At 43.3% G+C, this 22,723-nt stretch overlaps 1 protein-coding gene across 3 annotated transcripts in view; it reads left to right on the plus strand.

Annotated features, from left to right (window-relative positions):
- Positions 1–6,175: 6,175 nt before the first annotated feature.
- RGS17 (regulator of G protein signaling 17) overlaps positions 6,176–22,723 on the plus strand; it is an 81,376-nt gene continuing 64,828 nt past the window's right edge. For 2 of the 3 annotated variants that reach the window (XM_036414862.2, XM_045573388.1), the window contains exon 1: positions 6,226–6,340. The gene's annotated coding sequence lies outside the window, so the exon portion shown is untranslated. Of the gene's footprint in view, positions 6,341–22,723 lie in introns of all 3 variants that reach the window. The other variant, XM_036414865.2, reaches the window with a different exon arrangement.

A 22,723-nucleotide genomic window follows, 5' to 3' on the forward strand; every position in this document is an offset into this window, starting at 1 on the left:
TACCTGTATATAATTAAGCCATACTGATCAAGTTTTTCTATACGTACACTTTCATTCCCATGGAACCAACTCAGAATCAATGTAATAGAGTGAGATTTCTGCTCTAAACATCTCATCATCTTATGCAAATGGGCCCCATTCTTTGCAGATCAGAGGGTCATGCTCATCCATCACTGCTGAGCTGAGCATGATTTCTCTGGATTCGCGCTGCTCATCACTGTTCCTTACATTCTGATTCACCTACGCTCCGTTCTCAGAGCCCTGCACACACTTTGCATATTGAAGGTGCTTAATATCTTCCATGTGGCTGCCTAGTAAAACTGTAACAGTAACTTCCTATTTGAATATTATATTCTAAACCTCTCTCTCTTTGAATCCCTTTACATATCTGCAAAGCCATTCAAAGCTGGTTCCATGTAATACAAAGAAAGTTCTCAGCGTGTACTTCAAAAGGCCACTTTGATCATTTGTAATTTTTATGCTGTGCAGTTTAGAGTTTTAGTTATATAACCAACGATTTTATTTTATTTATTTATTTATTTATTTATTTATTTATTTATTTATTTTATCATTCTCTGGCCTACCACCTGGGGGAAAAAAGAAAATACACATTATCTCAACCGCTCTTCTTGATTTCTTCTGGTTACTTTCATGTAGATAAAGCCCATCTCACTTGGATTATAAATTCTTAAAGATAGTAGCAAGGTTTTCCAGTGTATTGTTCCCCACTCAGCCAGGACAGACACTTTCTGTGAGCTGTGTAAGGAAGCTGCTGAATGTCTGAGACTTAAATAAGCTTGAATTCAGCCTTAGGTAAATTCTACTAAAATTTGAATATGAAGATTTATGTGAGCCTATAGCATATTCACAATGTGAAACTGCTCCACAGAAAATCAAGAAACCAAAGGACCTTTAACACCACTTTCGCAAAGTGAATATGAGTCTCCAGATTTGCAATGTAAGGATCTTTCGATGTGGAACTAAATAATTAGTCAGCTGGGCCCTTCTAGATACTAGACATCTTTAGCAAACTATCCCTCTCCACAAGAATATACAAAATATCTGTATTAACTCTACACAGCTCTGAACTAACTTTGCCATGAACCAAAACATAGTGAAGATGGGAGAAGCTATTGTGAAATCACACCTCTGCCTCTCTCTACCCTTCTTTCCATCAGATCCTGTAAGCAGGTCTGATAAGGCCTGTTCTACAATCCAGCCATTATCATCCACAAACCTCCAACCATCTCAACACAATATAACCAGGACCCTTAAATTCTGTAACTTTCTCCACCCACAAAGAATCAGGCTGTAATAATGGCACATCACCTTCTCCAGGGTAAGATAAACATTTTGTTATTTTTCAAGACAGAGCAGAGAATTATTGTCCAACATTGTGTGACAGACATGTTAAAAAATGTGAATACAAGATCCATCTAATAATCACTTTTATAAATTATTTAGGTTGACTCAGAACCAACTCTATACTGTCATGCCGACGTGGGAATGTATGATATACAAAATTGGATGAAACCAATAAAAATCACATAAAGTTGTTTACATCTACTTCTATAAACTTATCCAATTATGTTGAGCTATAAATGCACTCATGCTATTCTAAAAGAATAATATTGAGCTCTTTAAGTCCTATGCTGATAAATTAAACTATTAAGAGAACATTAATAAGTAGTGATTTGTTAAAAAATAAAATACAGCCCCAACCGGTTCATTAGTTGAACATTGACCTATGAATCAGGAGGTCCAGGTTTGATTCCTGGCCAAGGCACATGCCCTGGTTGAGGGCTCTGTCCCCAATGTGGGGCCTTAGAGGCGGCAGCTGATCAATGATTCTCTCTCATCATTGATGTTTCTGTCTCTCCCTTTCCTTTTCTCTCTGAAATCAATAAAAATATATTTAAAAAATAAAGTACATATAAAATATGAAACTTATTTTATATATTTTGGAGGCAGGTTGCCTTTTCTTTTCTTTCTCTTATCTTCTTCAAATATTGATGAGGAAACACAAGCATTTTCCATCTAAATAAGTTTCCTGGGAAAAGCCTGTCTCTAAGGTTTGATTAAAACCAGTTGAAGAAACATGATAAGCCCTGTTTCCTAAAAGTAAAGAAGCAGTGTGTTTAAACAGTCATATTTTAATTATCCCTTCATGCTTCACTCTGGAGAAATTTGCTTGGAGGAAGCAGTCGGGGGTTCCTAGTTTCAGACAAATTTCTTCATTCTCCCTTTGCTTTCTAAAGGTAGCTCAGTTGTTTTTTAAAATGAGCATGTGAGAAAAGAAGGAGATAAAATATAAAAAATACTACATAATATCTTCCTGCAATGACCTTTCAAGGGTACCAAACTCACTGAGGTAGATTCAGGTCTCCTCATGATAACAAATATCCCAAATTATGAGTAAATGCACTGTAAATATGTTGATGCTCTGCCCTTTTCCAATATCTTCTTTCTGCAAAGAGCTTGCCTGTAACTCTCCCATGTGCCTTACTATGAAGTCATTACACCAAAATCTGCTGTACATTCTCTTTACTTTGAAAAACAAGTTCATAATGGCATGGAAATGATGGTGACGAAATGCTGCTTTTCATAGTTACCACACAGCTGTTCAAGGACCAGAAACCCAGTGAGCTCTGAAATTCTGCACAAAGAGAGCGGAAATCCACTCCTGAGTCATCGATAGTAATTTTATATAACATTTATATTTTTTGCAAAAAGCTTGAAGACATAATACCAGGCATATAGTAGACATGAATGAGGTTTATTGAGTTGAAATATTGGTGTGGTTATCATTAGATGCCATTGGCATTGCAGATATGCTGTAAGAACCATATATACGCAAGGGCTGTAGGTGATCAATCTCTACGAGGTCAAGGTCATTAAAGTTGTGGTCCGGTCCACACACCTGTTGGACACTCAAATCACAGGCAAGTTGAGTTCCTAGACTATCGTCTGAGATCCTGACTAACACATCAAGGATTACACAACAGTCTTACACATGAAAGTAAGTCCCCAAAAGATTACATTTGACTTTAGCAAGTAAATTGTTGGCAGAATAGCCAAGTTGCCATAGGTGCAAACATTTGCCCAAATGGCCTTAGTGACAGTTTGGGGAAGTTCGTGGAAGTATGCTTTTTATCTGGTGAGCTTGTTTTGAGGTTGGTTCTCGGAACAACAATGTGGCATCTAGGCAGAGAGTGTGCACTGCCTGGAGCCCTCTTTGCTGGAGTGGCAGCAGGAACAATGGGGTGCACCTGTGCCCTTCTGAGAAGCAGCAGGTTCTGACCGGCAGCAAAATGGAAGAGCATCAGGAGAAAAACTAAATACTTCTAAGTGTGTTGCTTATTCATTCACTCACTAAGTACTTACTGAGTATGTACAGTGTGCCAATGCCAAATCTTGTTGTAGGCACTAGGGATAAACTAGTAGACTCAAGTAGTCTACAAGAGTGCAGGCAAAGCTCTTGAGACCATTAATTTTAGGGGGGCGGGGGAGGAAATAATAAACAAGTAAACAAATGTAAGCTGATTCAGATAGTGAAAAGTATTTCAAAGAAAATAAAGCAAGGGTTCCAACAGAGAACTCTGGGACAGAGTAGATTGAGTGGTTAAATAAAGCCTGGCCTGGCCAGTGTGGCTCAGTGGTTGAGCATCAACCTATGAACCAGGAGGTCACATGCCTGGGTTTTGGGTTCAATCCCCAGTGGTGGATGTGCAGGAGGCAGCAGATCAATGATTCTCTCTTATCACTGATGTTTCTTTCTCTTCTCTCTCTCTCTCTCTCTCTCTCTCTCTCTCTCTCTCTCTCTCTTTCTCTCTCCTCTCTCTCTCTCTTTCTCTCTCTCTCTCTTTTTTCTTTCCCCCTCTCTCACTCCAGACAGAAAGAACAGCATGTATAAGCTAGACATATTCAAAAAGTAAAAGAAATAGACAGAGATGACCACAGCACACATACCCATGGTGTATAGGAGTGTGGACAAGGCGAGGACAAGATTGGGTAGAGCCTTCGGGGCTGTGGTTAGAATTAGGGATTCTACGTAAAACGCAATGAAAACTCATTGGAGAGATTTAAGCAGAAGCATCACATGATTGGTTATGTTTTTAAAAGCTCACTCTGCTGCTGTTAAAGGAATGTGTTGCTCGGGACTGTGGAGGAGAGACCATCTGAAGGCTTGTGTGGCCGTTCAGGTGAGAGAGCACAGAGGCTCTTGGGCCACGTTTATAGCAACAGAGAGAGGAGAAGTGGGTGAATCGCGGATATATTTTGGAGGAGGAGACGACATTAATTGGATGTGGGGGTAAATAAAGGAACAAAATTAAGAATTTCTATGTTGTAAACCTCAAGTTAATATTACATTATATGTCAACTGTCATTGGAAAAGAAATTAATAAAAAAGGAGAGAAAGGGGAAACAAGGGTGACCTAAATTTCTGACTTGAGGAACCAGGTGGAACCGTTTGAAGAGGAACAGGTTTGGAGGAGGTGGATAGCTCTACTTCTGAGCTGTCTGCTACACATAATAATAGTATCCACCTCACACAAAAATAAAAAAGCTTATGCCAAACAGGTCCATACCTAGCATGCAGTACTTGTTCACTAAATGTTCACTATTAGTTACTCTTCAAGCAGAGTTGCAAAGGCATTGAGAACACAAAAGCCTTCTGGGAGCAATCGGGACAGATGCTCCACAGCTAGGGTTTTGGAGAACTCAGTGCTGCGGACAGCTTTTGGTGCATCATGGACCAACCCTTTGGTCAAATCCAACAAAAACGAATTATTTTACAAACAAAATAAAACGTACAAAGCGCAAGGGACTAATGTGCATGGATGCTCGGGCAATGTCAAATTGCTATAGACGTTCCCAACTTTTCTCTCCATTTCTTGCATGTCTCTCTCATTACAGACCAGTAAGGAACCATTTGCAGAGCACCAGCTCAGGAAAGACACTTTGAAGAGCACTAGGACTCATCATGTAACTAGAGAAAGAGGCCCTGGAGCAAACCCTGACACAGACTGAACTCAAGGGGGTAAGGGGCAGGGGGGAGGTGCAGAAGGATGTTCGCTAAAGGAGTCTGAAGCAATCCTAACACAGTTGGAATGCATGAGCGCACCAGCAACGGAAAATCGTATATATTTACGAGTGATCGGTTTTAAATAGATATAAGGGGCGGGGGGGAGCCTAATCATCCCTGCCAGGAACTCACTCCTCTTCCCACAGATGACACATCCGAAGAGAGCCACCCGCTTCCGTCACTCTCCCTCACACAAACACTTCAATCTAATCACGGGAGATGCAATCTAGCGCGCAGGACGCATTAAGCATCCACAGCCTTGGCCGCCCAGCGAGGCTCCGCCTGCGAATGGAACAATCCTCAGATGTGAGCTCCCCTGAGTCCCTGCCCCTGTCCCTGAAGGATGCTCCAGGCCCCGGGCGTCAACACCTCCGTCTGTCACTCTGGCTAGACTCTTACCTCTGCATGGCCATCCCTGTCAAAACTCTGGCCACCACAGCCCCACCCGAAAATAAACCTTAGGGGACGTGTCCGCTTTCTGGGGGAGGACGTCTACGAAGTCAAGAACTTTCCCCAAAGTTCAGCCTCTGATAGGGTGCTTCACGTCCCAAGTTCTTGACGCCCCTCCCTCCCCACTCCCATGCCCCTACCCCTCCCGGACCCGCCGCTGTGCTGCCCCTTAAGCGGCGCTCCGGTGCCGGGCGGCCACCTAGAGCGCAGGACGGAATAACGGGCTGCGGGGGAACTTGAACTTGGAGCAGCCCGGGCGCCAGAGCCTCTCATCGGGGCAGACGCCCAGGTTTCCAGGTTCCGAGAGGCTCTGGCCGGCGTCTCCCGGGGCCGGATTCCCCCCGGAGACCCTCCTCCCGCCACCCCCCCCAGACCCCCGCCCTGTGCGCGCAGAGCCGGGGGAGCGAGGGGGCCCGGCGGCCGGGGCAGGGGCGGGGCGTGACTCACGCGGCCCCACGCGGGAGGGCGGGGCGGGGGGCGGGGATGGGTGGCGGTGGGGGGATGGGAGTGGGGGGATTGGGGGGGGGGAAGAGGCCCCACGGACCCAGCCCGGCAAGGGGCCGAGCCCGCCCGCGAGACGCATGCGCGCTGCTGCCCGGGCTCCGCTCCCTCCTCCCTCCCCGCCCACCGCCGCCGCCTCCCGCCTCCCCGCCTCCCGCATCCTCGCCGCCCTCTCCTCTCTCCTGCCCGCCGGGTGCTGAAGTTGGAGGACGGATGGCAGCGAGCGGGCTCCGCTAGGAGGACCGAGCCGCCCGCCGCGCGCCCCGGAGCCCCCGCGCCCCCGCCCGCACCCCCGGCGCCCGGGTAAGCGGCTCCCCCGAAGCCGAGGCGTCCGTCAGTGACAGCAACATGTCTGCTGGGCACCGGGGGTGCCTGTGGCAGAGGGGGTGGGGGAGGGCGGGAGGCGGAGGGGCGCCCCGGGGGGCGGGGAGGCGGCCGCGGGGGCTCCGCGGCCCCCGGGCTGGGAGTGGGGTCCCACGTGGCTCGCCCGCCGCCCCCACCCCCGGGGCTGCGGGAGGGGGCCCGGGAGCGCCCTGCCGGCCCCGGAGCCCTCGGCGGGGTCCCTGGAGGAGGGGAGCGGGCCGGGGCGGGGGCGCGGGGTCCTGCGGGATCCTCCCGGTTGCAGCCGGGAGAAGCGAATGGGAAATGAACGGCGTCCGAGCGACCGATCGCCGCCTCGGGAGGTCTTTCTTCCTTCCTCTCCTCTCCTCTCCTCACCTTGGGGGAGAGGCTGCTCAGGTGGGGACGGTGGAGACAGGAGATGCCCAAAACGCACGGCCCGCCCGCCCCGGGTGCCGGTGTGTGCGGGGCCGGAGGTCTCTTTTGTTCCTCCCTCCGCCGGTGGATGCAGGGGGAGCGCCCGCGGGCTCGGCGAGGGCTGGGCTCCCAGCCGCCAGGGGCCCGAGGAGGAACGTCCCCGACCCCCGGCCCCGGCCGCTGCCCGGCTGCGGGCGATCCTTCCAGGCGGGGATGGCTCCCGGCTCCCCGGCCGCCTCCTCGCCCGCCCCTCGCCCTCCAGCCGCGGCGGAGGCTGGCTCCCCCTCTCCTGCCGCCTCCGGGCTCCGGGGAAGGGGAAGATGTCGGAGGGAGAGAGGCAGGGCTGGAGGGTGGCGGGGGCACCGCGGGGGCCGGGCCGAGATGCTGGCGGCGCCCGGAGGCTGCGGACCCCGCGTCCCGGGCTGCCCGGGCCACCCCCGGGGCGCGGGGCTCCCGCGGGCAGGGCCGGGGTCGCCGGGCCCCAAAGGATGCCCGATGGCCCGGACCCGCCCCGTGGGACTCCCTCCTCCGGCCGGGCTGCCCTGGCGCCTGGCATCCTTTTCCGAACTCCATGGCCCAGTGATCAGTGCTTCCTCCTCTGAGAGCCACGGGCTGGGCTGAGGGGCTTGTCTTGAGAACTTTGCAAGCTTCCCACAGCTGTCTTCGTCTTCTCATTGTTTTCCGGCGAGTGTTTTCCTCCCCGCCGTGGGATAGCTGTGGCAGATAACACAGGGAAGTCTCCTGGTGGGGTTCCCAACCAGAATAAGCATCTCGGAGGCTGCGTGTCCTCCGCATTTCCGGCATTCATCCATCCAGATGGGTTTGTGCCGGGCGGCGAGGAGCTCCTCAGAAGAAAATCATGTACTTGGGGAAAGGAGAAACCATTTTTGCTCTTGGAAAATAACGTGTTCCTCCTAGTGTCATAGCCGCTAGACACTGTGTCTGGGTTCTGAAAACTCCGAAACTAAGTAAATAGGTGTTTCTAAAGTCCTTTGTAGTCATCGCAGCAATTATCCGTGACATATACATTACAGCATTAAAATCTAATGAAAAGGCGATTTGTATTCATTAATTTTAAAGAAATGAAAGGTTTGACCTTCTCCAGTTAAGTTACCGTTATTAAGCTATTACTTCTGTTAGCATGAACTAAAACAGTGATTAGCATACTGGAGGGAGAGTCCATTTTTAAAAAATATATATTTTATTGAATTTTTACAGAGAGGAAGGGAGAGGGATAGAGCTCGAAACATCGATGAGAGAGAATCATCGACCAGCTGCCTCCTGCACACCCCCTACCAGGGATGTGCCCCCAACCAATGTCCATGCCCTTGACCGGAATCAAATCCGAGACCTTTCAGTCCACAGGCCGATGCTCTACCACTGAGCCAAACCGGTTTTGGCAGAGAATCCATTTATTCACTATTTTTATAGTCTTAAAAACTATATTGAGGGTCATGTAGTTGTGATTTTCGGAGAGGAGAAAACAAAAACAAGTGCGTATGACTACAGAGGGTGGTATCATGTTTTAAATAAGATGAATCTCCACGGAGGGACACCCAACCTCAGAACCATAGCCAACACATCCTTCCTCTTGAATCTGTAGTCTGAAATGTTACCAAGCTACTCGATTCACAGAACAAAGGACACACATTGTTGTGCCAATGTCTACCCTTTTTGGCTCCAGTTCCTCAGCTCTTCCTTGGTATTTCGTCCTCATGAGACAGAATTCACAAGGAGAGTTCGTTGAACCTTACTGTATCAGCTGAAGCTAAATCTGAGTCGGTAAAAATTCTAGTTGACCTACCTCGTAGCCTACAGTCTCAGATACAGTGGCCTTGGCATGAGAAGTCAATCTGCTGAGAGATCTGAGCTTCTCTAGAGCAGGAGGAGGTGGGCTTGGCCAAAGACTCAGGGAGCCAGAGGGCAGGGCCTCCTCCCAGCTGCCTTTCTGCTGAGAACCCTTTTCCTGGGAGTCAGGCGAAGATACTGCACCGCCCAGAATGCAGGCGCCCGGACCACTGTGTCCCCACGGAGGACAATAGCACTGTGGGAGGTTCCAAAGCATTTGTTTTACCTGGTCGGTTTGGGTAGGAATGCATTTGTTTATAGGTTTTAAGTTGTATGACATTTCCAGAGGGATGTCTGGGAGCCTCAGACATATTAGAAGTTCTTGTGGAAGGCTTAAAGACGGACACAGTCCTTTGATGTAGGGAGCCAGAACCTTTAGGGCTATGCTGATGGATACTTTCTCCTGCCCTCTCTCTCCCTCTGTACACATCCCTCAAAGACTTTCCCGGCTGTGGCCTTCGGAGAAAGTCCTTCAGACAGCTTCCTCCCATGTGCCAACACCTAGCACGTTACCCAGCAAAAAGCAGGTGTTCAATAAGTATTTCTCAGATGAATAAATTTTGCACAATTTACAAGGCTCACAAAAGTTTTCCAAGACTTAGGATTATATATATATATATATATATATATATATATATATATATATATACACACACACACACAATATATATATAATTTAAAGAATGCTCAAATACACCAGCTTGAGATCTTAAAGGTCATGTTCATGGTCCTGCATCTTTTGAGGAAATAGTCTTCAGAATTGTCACTTTGTGAATATGTATAGTATTTTTAGTATAACATTTATATTGTTGATTTGTTTCCACATTATAAAAGCGATATGTGCTGATTTTAAATCCCCTAGACCAGTGGTCAGCAAACTCATTAGTCAACAGAGCCAAATATCAAGAGTACAACGATTGACATTTCTTTTGAGGGCCACATTTTTTAAACTTGAATTTCTTCTAATGCCACTTCTTCAAAATAGACTCGCCCAGGCCTATTCCAGTATTTTGTGGAAGAGCCACATTCAAGGGGCCAAAGAGCTGCATGTGGCTCGCGAGCCGCAATTTGCCAACCACGTTGCAAACTGCGAGTGTCTGTGTGCACTGTGCCTCCCTAGACCAATGAGATATTGTATAAACCTGAGAGTTTAAGTGACCTGTGGGGAGGCATGATGTGATGAATGCTTTGGGTCAAGCTGACCTTAGCTTGTGCCCTGGCTCCTCCATTTAATACCTTTGTCACAGAGGTCCTGTGAGCCTCAGTTTCCTCAGATGTCCAATAGAGATAAAGATCTACCTCCTAACATGTGTCCAGCAGGGACTGAGTACTTCTAACTATCCCAACCCCATGCCTTAAGAACTGCTATTGAAAATACTGGTTGCCAAAGCCGGTTTAGCTCAGTGGTAGAGTATTGGCCTGCGGACTGAAAGGTCCCAGATTCGATTCCGGTCAAGGGCATGTACCTTGGTTGCGGGCACATTCCCGGAGGGGGTGTGCAAGAGGTAGTTGATCGATGTTTCTCTCTCATCGATGTTTCTAGCTCTCTATCTCTCTCCCTTCCTCTTTGTAAAAAATCAATAAAATATATTTTTTTAAAAAAGGAAAAAGAAAATACTGGTAGTTTACCACCAGTTCATATTCTATGCATAAATGGACTTTTTTTTAAGTTAGAATCATATTGTAGAATGTCATACTTGCTTTTAAAAAAATTGCCGAGACCGGTTTGGCTCAATGGATAGAGCGTCGGCTTGGGGACTGAAGGGTCCCTGGTTCGATTCCGGTCAAGGGCATGTACCTTGGTTGCGGTCATATCCCCAGTAGGGGGTGTGCAAGAGGCAGCTGATCTATGACTCTCTCTCATCGATGTTTCTAACTATCTCTCTCCCTTCCTCTCTGTACAAAATCAATAAAATATATATATTAAAAAAATTAACACTTTCCTGGTGTTTCCCAATAAAATGAAGCTGGTATTTTTTTTTAATATAATTGAGTGACTACAACATAATTCATCTTATGGATGACTTAATTACTTAACCATTCTTTTATTTTTGAAATTTTATTTCTAGTATTTTGTTGTTGTAACTGATGTACATCCTTATGCTTAGGTTTGGTTTGTATTAGCTGTATGGCATTTTTCCCCCTTTTACTGATTCTTAGGACATTTGGTACTTACCAACATGATATCATCTTTTAAAAAACCTGTGCTAACTTGATAGGTGAAAATTATACTTTTCAAAATTTTACTTCTTTGGTTACCAAGAATGCTGATTAAAATTTTGACTTGCTTATAAGAAAAAAATTATAAGGATGGCTTAAGTCTTTTGCCTTTTTTAAAATTGGTATTCTGCTATATTTTTCTTATTTATTTGAGTGCTAATGCTATTTTTTAAATATATTTTGATTTTTTTACAGAGAGGAAGGGAGAGGGATAGAGAGTTAGAAACATCGATGAGAGAGAAACATCAATCAGCTGCCTCTTTCACACCACCTGCTGGGGATGTGCTCGCAACCAAGGTACATGCCCTTGACCGGAATCAAACCTGGGACCCAGATCCTTGACTCTGCAGGCCAGTGTTCTATCCACTGAGCCAAACTCGTTAGAGCATGTTATTTTTTTTTTTTTAAGGCAAAAGAAAACAAAGGAAATGCTTAATGACAAAAAATATGTGTGGCAAAGACTACAGAGTTCATGTATCTGAACCAGGCTCCACCTCGGATGGAGCAGAGCAAATATCATCAGAGGCTGGAGATGAATGAGCCTTGGGGTTAGGGCGCCTATGTGTCTATTCCTACAGCCACCTGCCCCGCTGCTGGGCTTTCCCAAGTGCACAGTTCCTTTCAGAAGCCCAGAATTGCTTCATGGTTGGGGGAAGCCATTTTCTGCTTGGGCACCAGTGTACACACATTCACACCTTACTCTGACAGCATGTACAATATATGAGGAGCTCCCAGATTTTCATGGAGTGTTTCTATTAGTTACCAATATTATAGACTAGTGGTCAGCAAACTGTGGCTCATGAGCCATATGCAGCTTTTTGGCCCTTTGAGTGTGGCTCTTCCACAAAATACCATGGCCTGGGAGAGCCTAGTTTGAAGAAGTGGCATTAGGAGAAGTTTAAGTTTAAAAAAATTTGGCTCTCACAAGAAATTTCATTTGTTGTACTGTTGATATTTGGTGCTGTTGACTAATGAGTTTGCCAACCACCGGGCTAGACTTTTTGAGTTTTCTTGAAATAAATGAAGTGGAAAGACAACATGGGAGTACATGGAGGTCCTATAAAGCATTAATTGCAATGTCTCGTCAGAATGAAACCAATTACATTTCATTATAAAACCATGTCAGATAAGAATCATATCTCCAATTTTAAGATAACGTGAAATTTAAATACTTAAAAGGTAAGAATCTAATCTAGTGTCTTAATGAGGTCTGTGTCTATAGTACCTCACCTAACTCAGTGCTCTTGTAAGCTCCTGGTTTTGACAGTTTTATTTCCATGACTTTGGACAAATTTGGTTTCAATAGCTTAAATATTTAGCTTGAGAACATTATTAAAACCCCTTAGATATTAAACTACCTAGACAATGTAACATTTTATAATTATTGCTAGTTTCAGTTTATCCAATGTAGTAAAGCCCTCGGTAATTCAGAATCCAGAGCCTGGAGTTTATAGTGAATGGGAGGCTCCAAGAGAAGCCCTGAGTCATGGTGGAACTCAAAATCTCGTTTCAAATAGACCTGGATTTGAGTTCTTGCTCTGCTGTTCACTAGATGTGCAGGCTTTTGAAATTAAATTATATGAGTGCTTCCTACTTGAAATTCTAGCATGAGTAATAAACATCTAAAATCTCTTTAAAATTTGTAAACGTTGTGCCTGAGATTTTTAAAATAGCGCTGTGTCAATACACAGTTTTATTATAGACAATGAATTATATTGTTTCACAAAGCAAATATTTACTTCCTTGTATTAGGTCACAGGCTCTTCTCAGTATTGCTGATTGGCTATTGAAATACAAAGGTTATAATTCAAGAGCCATGCATTACAACAAAGCATTCACAACCCAAGGGAAATTATGACATACATGAAATGAGCAGGTAAATTTATTTCATTTCTTCAGTTAGTTCAGCTCTTCCTAACGGTATATTGGGATAAATTTTATGGAAAAATGTTTTGTGAAAGTTGACAACACTGTCCCTACTTATTTCTAGACTCAGTGAGAGTTGGGAGCTTGTTTCGGGTGTATTGTGAAAGACTAATCTAGAGATTTTTATGAGCCAGTGTTGGTTTGGGGAAGACTACCTTATGAACCCATCTGTTTCCCTCAACTCCCTCCCCTGCTTTTGCCAGCTTCAGTTAATCAAGATCGACAACTATCCCAAAGTCTTCTGTGTGAAAAGTAGTATTCTACATGATTTAATTTAGAGACTATGAAAAAGACTATGGAAAGTTGTCCTTGAAAAAAAAAAGGGACTTTAAAAGCAGAAAAAGAAATTTGGTTTAAAAAAAAAAAAAAAAAAAAAAGCCCAATTTTTGGATTCGAATAACCAGGATTTAGCTTTTACTTTGTTGAGCCTTGGTATCATCATCTGTTAAATCAAAAACTGTATGTACCTCAACAATGTTGAAGGATTCAATTAAATTTGGTTTATAAAAATACTTCCTATACATGCAGTCACTGTGAGATTGTTAGATAATATACAGGAATTAAGTGATTAAATCCAAGAAACCCTATGTAGGTGGTGTGCTCAAAGGGGTTTTAATTTCTTGCTAGTATTTGTCTTAACTAATGGCCCTTACTAATGTTGAAGTTGCCATATTATCCTTTCTGACCAGCTTGTTTAACCGACCAGCCACCGACCAGTCACATGACTCATTCATAAAAATTCTGAGCACCTACTATGTGTTAGGCTCTGAGATATAATTTTGCATGCAAAATTTAATTAAATATGGCCTCTTTCCAAAGGCTTCTTCAACTTACTATTGTTTTGCTTTTATCTAGTGAGCACTGGTCTTCTAACTTTACAAGCCATAACTAATACACCTTGGGGGTAATATGCAAAAAGGTCTCTTTAAAATTTAGCATTTTCAGGCGAATTGGTCTACACAGACCTCTACAGGTCTTTGCCCCTGACAAAGGCTGCTAAGCAGAGATTCAGATAAGGGGAAGGGAAAGCAGGAAGTGGTTCAGCTGGTGGATGGCCTAGCAACCACCACCACAGACAAACAACAAAACACCTGTGACATCCCTCACTGTCAACCCAGCCCGACTCCCACTGCTCCCTCATTACTGTAAAGAAAACATATACATACACTGTGTCTATGTGTACTGTGCCTCCCCCTCTGCGGGACCATTATAATTTGATTGGTTGATTTTATTTATTTGTTAACATATATTTTATTAATTTTTTACAGAGAGGAAGGGAAAGGGATAGAGAGTTAGAAATATTGATGAGAAAGAAACATCAATCAGCTGCCTCCTGCACACCCCTTACTGGGGGATGTGCCTGCAACCAAGGTGCATGCCCTTGACCTGAATCGAACCTGGGACCCTTCAGTCCCCAGGCTGAAGCTCTGTCCACTGAGCCAAACCAATTAGTGCTAGGGACCATTATAATTTAAAGTATATTAAAATGTTTGGGTATGGGTGAGCCAAGGGAAAGAGAAAGAGATACCCCCACGCTTCCTTAGGATCCACAATTCCCATGCAATAAAAATATTAGTTTTCTTCCAATACTATTGCAGTTGCTTCTTTGATGATAATCTTTTTGTACTAGAGTAAACTGAGCAGAAATCCAAAGTACTCTCCACAGATATTTCTTTTTTCTTTTTTTTAGAGAAAGAAAACCATTTCCACGCCTACTTGAAATCACTAGGGTGAACTCTAATTCTAGCAACTGCCAGATTGATTGTGATATAGGAAGATTAGATATCACTTATAAAATCACTGTAAAGACTTCGGTCCTTCCTAGCAAAAGGCTGTAATATACAGCTGGTTTAGCTAAATGCAATCATGAGTTAACTTGAAGGTAAGCCTAACCCTCCTTTCAGCCACTAAATTCACTTGCTTATCATGAAACCGCTGGCTGGACTGTTCAGAAAGAACTGTACTTGCTAATTTGAGGTATGAACCTATTTCTCCATTTATTTCTTCCTCTTTGTTTTTTGTGTTGTTTTTTGTTTGTTTGTTTGTGTGTGTTTTTTTTGTGTGTGTTTTATTTATTTATTTATTTATTTTTTAGTTTTTGTGAGTTTATTTGAGCCAAACTGTCAATTGACCTCTTCGTTTATTTCTACTCCACACTACCATACAATACTTCACCTGTGACCTGTGAGGTGAATATGATCAAGACTCACTAGATAACAGCAAAGGAAAACAAACAACCTTTTACGAGGGCACTAAAGCACAGACATGATATAAAGCAAAAGAGTGACCTATGTAATTTGCAAACTGTTATGACTACCCGAATGCTGTATTTTGAATTGGAGTATTAAATACTCTAATTTAGAGCATTAGATACTTCACTGTGAACTGGAGTTTTATTCTTTTCCTACCTGTTCTGTGGGGAAAGCTTCATGCTTGATTTTTCCTTTTCTGTCTTTTTACTAGTAGTATTATTAATATGTGTATTATTTCTCAAGTAAATTGAAAAGAGTATCAATTCTTTTTGTGCATCTAACATTTTACATAAACTAGGTGTTTGTGTTATATTTTTATAATTTTAGGAGAAAAATTTAAGACACATCAGGAATTCAAATATTATATCTGTCAAGGAAAAATTGCTGTTTTATCCTCTTCTGGTAGTCAGAAATAGACTGGCCCGATTGTCATATTTCTTCCAAATTATGAGTAAACAATATTGTCAATTTTTATTCAAGCTATTGAATCCCATGTTTTCCTTATCTGCTCATGTCTGGTAGTCTGCATTTTTACTGAAGAAATATTTTGGACCAAATTGCCTTTAGTAAACTCAATATCTAATGACTCACCGATATTTAAATAAATGATGGGTTTAGTTGAAGAATATGTTTACATATCATTTCAATGTTGAAAACAAAGAGATAGAAAAAATCCTTGTACACTAACATTGCCTCCAAAGTTTATTATTTTGAAAAGAGGATTTTGTGTGTCAATGTCTGAGTGTGTGTGTGTCTCCCTATGTTCGGGGGTTGATAGCAGGAAACAGCGGACTGATGCCTGAGTAATTCTAGCCAAGCGTATCGAAGGGAAAGGTGCACCCTGGAGGGGCGGTTCCAGTGAGATATGAGGAAAAGCCAAGCAAAACGCAGGAAGGCTGGGCTCAGGACACCAGACGATTAGCTTAAAACTCATTATATCTAAGAGTATAGCATCACTCAATGCATTATTATATAACTCTGCTGTATTATGTAACCACTTCCAGTTTTAGGAATTCATGTGACCTAATCTTAGGAAGGTAATTTTTTCCCATTAATTCAGTAATTTCATTGACTGAACATCTGAGTAATGCAAGTGGTGTTTTGTGAAGTAAAATTTCATTAAATAGATGTTAACTCCAGGAAGCAAAAAATGTGAGGCACTTTCCTTGACCTGACACAGGTTATGGTAAATAATTAAAAATTCTAGCCGAAACCGGTTTGGCTCAGTGGATAGAGCATCGGCCTGCGGACTGAAGGGCCCCGGGTTAGATTTCGGTCAAGGGCACGTCCCCGGTAGGGGGCGTGCAAGAGGCAGCTGGTCGATGACTCTCTCATCTATGTTTCTAACTCTCTCTCCCTTCCTCTCTGTAAAAAAAAATCAATAAAATATATTTTAAAAAAAATAATTAAAAATTCTTGTAGGTGATAACAAGATTCGATCGCATTGATTTAAAAACACAAAAAACAATCGTTCTAAATATTTTTTAAAGTGTAATGACTCTTAACTTCATCTTATAATAGATAAAATCTATTTGATTTTTGTGTTGTACACAGACTTCTGTATTTTGCTTTAAACTACCAGTCTCAAATAAATGCAGATGCTAAGCTGTGTTTTATTGAGCAGTGAGGCAGTTCAATGACTAAATGTCTAAATTATTTATTTTATTAAGACTTTGCCCTGGCTGGTGGTTAGAGCATCGGTCCTCAGACCAAAGGGTGCCCTCGGTTGCAGGTCCCATCCCTGGCCCTGGTCAGATGTGACATTTCTCTCTCTTCTTTTCCCCTCCCTTTCTCTCTTTCATTCTCTCTAAAATCCAATGGAAAAAAAATATCCTTGGCCCAGCCAGTCTGGCTCAGTGGTTGAACATCAACCTATGAACCAGGAGGTCATGATTTGATTCCTTGTCAGGGCACATATTCTGGTTGCAGGCTCAATCTCCAGTAGTGGGGCATGCAGGAGGCAGCCCATGAATGATTATATCTAATCATGAATGTTTCTAACCCTCCCTCTCCCTTCCTCTCTGAAATCAATGAATATATATATATATTTCAATATATTTATATATCGGGTCTAGTAATAATTAATGTCGTTTTTCAACATTCGTTTAAAATCTTGCTTGGCGTTGACTTGTATTGACATAACCTTCAAACACGTGGTATCTACAGAACATGTGAAGTGCAATTAACAAGTTTTGCTTGAAAAAGTTTGTGTTTGGTTTGGTTTTTGTTGCAAAACTAGGGCTAAGAAGATGGTGGATGAAGAGCATATTCGGCACTGCATGCTTTACGAGTTCCAATTAGGAAGAAAAGCAAGTGAGGCTGCAAAAAACATCTGTAGTGCTCTTGGTCAAGATGCAGTTAGTGCCAGAAAATGCCAGCGTTGGTTTGAGAAATTTCGCGAGGGAAATTTTTCGTTAGATGACAAGAGTGGTCGAGGCCGTGTGTCCAATTTTGATCAAGAAGCTCTTCAAGCTCTTTTGGTGCAAAATCCTCAAATTACCCAACAAGAGTTTGCGACAACTTTAAATTGTTCACAAGAAAAACAATTTCCAATCAATTGCGTGCACTTGGCAAAGTCCAAAAGTTTGGAAAATGGGTTCCTCATGAGTTGACCGACAACAACCGCAATCAAAGAGTCACAATTTGCAGTTCCCTCCTCTCTCGTCAAAACCGTTTGCCGTTTTTAGAGCAAATTGTTACCGGAGATGAACAGTGGGTGCTGTATGTTAATTTGAAAAGGCAGCCTCAATGGTTAGACAAAAATGAGGCTCCACAGCCCACGCCAAAACCTGACTTGCATGCGAAAAAAGTGATGTTGTGTGTTTGGTGGAATTTTAAAGGAATTCTTCATTATGAACTTTTACCATCTACCCAAACCATTACAAGTGCAGTGTATAGTGCCCAATTGGAAAGGTTAGCCCAAGCTTTAAGAGAAAAAGAACCCGCGCTGATTAATCGGAAGGGCGTAATTCTTCACCACGATAACGCACGACCGCATACTGCAAGAATCACTGCTGAAAAACTGCGCCAGTTGGAATGGGAAGTTCTCCCTCAACCTGCATATTCTCCTGATATTGCCCCTTCCGATTACCATTTGTTTCGTTCTTTGCAAAACTTTCTTCTTGGAAAAAAATTTAATAATGAAGAATGCCTCAAAAATCCATTGACCGATTTTTTTGCATCAAAATCACAAGAATTTTACAACAGAGGGATTAAAATGCTTCCTGAGCATTGGGCACAAGTAGTAGAAAACAACGGCAACTATATTGTTGATTAAATTTTGTTGTATTTTTTAAATAAATTCGATTTAAAAAAGTATTAGAAAACGACATTAATTATTACTAGACCATATATATATATATATATATATATATATATATATATATATATATATATATATATATATATTTTTTTTTATTTTTTTTAAATAAAAGAATGCATCCTTGGGTGAGGATTATCAACAACAACAAAATAGAGTGATATGTATATGTGGAGAAGCTTGTCTGCTAATTGTCATGGAGATTCCTTTTAAGGGAAGGTAGATTTATTGCTCAGCAAGGTCACTGAAAGTAGTTACTCAATAAAGCTGCTGATTCCAACCAAAACCAAGGTTGGCTCTTGGTATGTTGGCCTCTCACCACTGGCCCCAGGAGAGTTCTAGTCTGGTTAGACCTCAGGGGAAAAGCACGCCCTGTGCCTGAGAGCAGAGCCCAGAGGGTACAATCCAAACATTAAGTTAGGGGCAAGCAGAGCAGAGGAAGGAGAGCGGGGCCTTTCTGGTGCATCTGGAACCATGGCCTGTTGGTCTGATTTCCCAAGTGTTTGCATTAGATTCCCATGTTTTCTCCATCGCCTCTTTTGTTTTCTACTTTCTCCTTCATCATTCATGCATCTCGCTGGAGCCCTACTCTGTAACTGGGAAGAGCAAAATTAAATAAGACATAGCTAAGGCTTCAGGATCCTAAAAGCTAATTGAAGAAAGAAAATACAGATGTAATTTGCTATTACTGTTCTATTCTAGGAGAAAAGTAAAGCGCTGTGAGAACTCAGGAACTTCAGACGAGTTTTAGATGGTCAGGTCTGGCACAAGTTTCATAGAGTTTGTGACATTTTCTCAAATTATTGAAAAACAGAAATTTGACAGGCAAAAAAAAAAAAAAAAATAAAAAAAAGTCTCCCAGGCTCAAGGATAATGTAAATAAAGGCACAAAACTAAGAAAATTAAAAAAAAAATACTTGATGTGTAGTTTTCCAGGAATATATAACACATCCAGGAAATCCTAGGATGATCAGGCCAGAAAGGAGACAGGTGCTGGTGGGTGTTAATAATGAGATGAACAAAATAGATCCAGAGGCATAGAAGCATGAAACAGACTGATGACTCTCAGAAGGAAAATGGGGTTAGGGAGTGTGGAGGTGGGTGGGGAGAGATTAACCAAAGAATGTATGTGCATATATGCAAAATCCATGATATAGACGATAGTGTGGAGAAGGAAGGAGTTGGGATAAAAAAATCAATGGGGAGGGGGGGAAACGGACATCTGTAATATTTTCAACAATAAAGATAAAATTTAAATAATAATAAAAATAATCCAGATGAATAAAAAGAGATAAAATATTAACACTAATTATATATATATATCAAGGTGAATAGCTAGAATTGCCCTTGGTAGTCATGGAGTGCCATGCATGCTATGTTGGTAGGGATCATAGCCTGAGATGAGTGCTCCCTCAGGTCTGTGCAGTGGGCGGCCAGGGTGGGGGCAGGAACAGAATTTCAGCTGTCCAGGCCTGACCTGGGAAGGTCCAAGCTAAGGCAGTAGGAAGATGACCTTGTGGGAACTTGGTCTGACTCAAAGCCCTCTGGATTTGGTCACCAGTGAGACTTAGAAGATGTAAAAGGACCCTTAAAGTTCATGTGGAGCATCTGAGCCTGCATGTCTGGTTGCTCCAGATGCTGTGAAGATCGGGAGAAACCGAACTGATGAAGAGGTTAGGGAAGAAACAGTCCGAGTTCAGTTTGGGAAGCAGTTTGCCCTTCCGTCAGAGTTCTGGCAGATGGTCAGCAGGCTGTCCTTCAAAAGTCTAGTGGGTTTTGTAGAAAGCAGCAGGTGTGGTTTTAGATTGTTGACAGAAACACACCCACCGTACCTAGTGTAATTGGTGACAGTTTGGTTCTATTCTGTGCAGTCAAACCACAACGGGAATGTTCATTTGAACTGTGTTTTGTTATTTTTTTTTTTTTACACCATGGTTAGAGGTTTTCAATACAGATGGTAAAACTTACAAAGAAACAATAATTCATAGCAGAAGTAATTGGAGGAATGTGTACTTTCTGAACTTGGAATAGAGTCAGTTCCTCTAAAGCAGGGGTCTTCAAACTTCTCTCATTATGAGAATCACCTGGTGGAGGTGTTAAAACACAGATTCCTGATAGCACTTCTTATAGATGGGATCCGGGGATCTGTGTTTTAACAACTCCACCAGGTGATTCTCATAATGAGAGAAGTTTGAAGACCCCTGCTAAAGAATACGAGTGCTTCGCCACTTGGAGAAGGGCTGTGTGAAATAATTAGACTAATATTAAGTTGTCCCAATGATATAATCTATACTAATATAAGGGCGATATGCTAATTAGGCTGGGAGACCTTCCAGGAGACCTTCTGGACGTTCTCTGGACAAAGCCATGGTGGTGGGGCCGAGGTAAGGCAGTTAAGGGCCAAGAGGGGAGGGGAGATTAGCCCAGGATGAGATGGCAGTTGTGGGTGATCAAGGTGGTGGTGAGGTGATAAGGCTGGCAGGTGGGGGGTGGAGGGTATTGAGCAGGCCAGCAGGGGGGCAGATGAGGGGGGCAGTTGGGGGCGAGCAGGCCAGCAGGCAGAGTGGTTAGGGGCAATCAGGCAGGCAGGCAGGTGAGTGGTTAGAAGCCAGCAGTCCCGGATTGCGAGAGGGATATCCAACTGCCACAGGGATCAGGCCTAAACCTGCAGTCACACATCCCCCGCAGGGTCCCAAATTAAAGAGGGTATAGGCTGGGCTGAGAAACATTACCCCCCAACCCCTTGCATGAATTTCGTGCACCGGGCCACTAGTAGGAATAATAAAACTACATGGCAGGCTTGTCAGGAGATCATATGGGCAATGCCCCTGGTACACATTTGGCATTTCATGTGTCTCAGCTCTCATCCTTTCTCTTAAGAGCATTAAAACCAGTGGGCACACATCAGAGAGATAGATTTTGCCATTCTATTGGAAATAGGTTTTTACTCCTCAATGCTGACTAGCTAGGTGGGCTGCCTTGAAAGGTGATAAACTTGCTGACCAACACTTTGTGGACAAGAAATGGACAGAGATGTGATGGGGTAGTTTAAGGACTGGGAGGGTAAAGAACTTGCAGGTGCCATCTGAACGCTGAGCTTCAGATGGTTCCAGGGAATTTGGAATGCGAACTCCAGAGACAGGCTGGGACTAGAAATAAAATCTGAAAATCTTTTCCTGAGAGGTGACAGTGGCAGGTGATTGCCAAAGGAAGACGTGTAGAGAACACCCAGGCCTAGAATAGAATCCTGGGCATGCGGGGAAAGAAGGAAACTAAACTACATTATATGCGTGGAGATACTGTTGTATGCCATGAAACCAAGGAAGGGTTGTTTTTCAACCATTTTATTCATCTGAGCGTTAATTTTGCAGAAGATGTTGGAGAGGAGAGACAGACTTAAGACAGAAGAGCAGCTGAGCTTTGCCATGCGGCAGAAAGGGTAAAAATAGGACCAAGGCAACACGCTGGATTTTGCAATGAGGAAGTTCCTTGTGATTGTCTAGAAAGCACTCATGATTAATGATTTACACATCATCTATTCCCAAAGGGTTGGGGCAGCTTAATAAAAGCACTCTTCACACAGGGCAATGAAAATGAAACAAAATAAAGATAAGCCACAGACAGAAATAAAAGGAGGAGGTGGGGAGTGGGGGCGGGGTTTGAACACAGCACAAGCCATGGAAGGTATTGTTATTGTAGCAGGAGCACAACCTTTTAGCTCTGGGGTTCCAGCAGCCAGAATAAAAGGATTACAGGACAGGTTCCTTACTAATTGGTTCTCGAAAGGAGACAGATTTTCAGAAGCATTTTTGTTTCTTGGCACTAAATTCTATGGAGTGTGGCCCATGAATTTTTAGATAAGGAAGGTGACATATTAGACAATTGGGTCTGCAGTGGTCCTGTGAATTTACAGACTTGCTTCTTGCTTTGAATTGCTTTTTCTTTCTGAACCCATTGAAGATCAAATGTGAAGTATTGAAATGAAGGCTGTGAGCATCCGACTACTGCTGAGACTGAAATCTCAGCCTATAAGACAGCCTGAGAGAGGAGGACATCCTAGATAGTATATTCCAGGGTACCACCAGGAGCTCAGGGGAGAGAGGACACCAAGGACCTTGCAACCTCAGGTCCTTTGCACTTGCTGCTTTATCTGCCCCCTGGTGGTCAGTGTGCATCATAGCAACTGGTTGTTCCGCCATTTGGTCGATTTGCATATTAGCCTTTTATTATATAGGATCAGTGTCCCTCCTCCCACATGGTAGAATGTAAGCTAGTATATCAAACAGTGCCAGAAGCAGAGTAGGAGCTTAGTATGGGTAAGGAATGGATAGTTTATGTATGGGGAAGAGCTCAGCTCAGGGCCCA

The sequence above is a fragment of the Pipistrellus kuhlii genome, unplaced genomic scaffold (assembly GCF_014108245.1).
Source record: "Pipistrellus kuhlii isolate mPipKuh1 unplaced genomic scaffold, mPipKuh1.p scaffold_m20_p_5, whole genome shotgun sequence".
NCBI lineage: Eukaryota > Metazoa > Chordata > Mammalia > Chiroptera > Vespertilionidae > Pipistrellus > Pipistrellus kuhlii.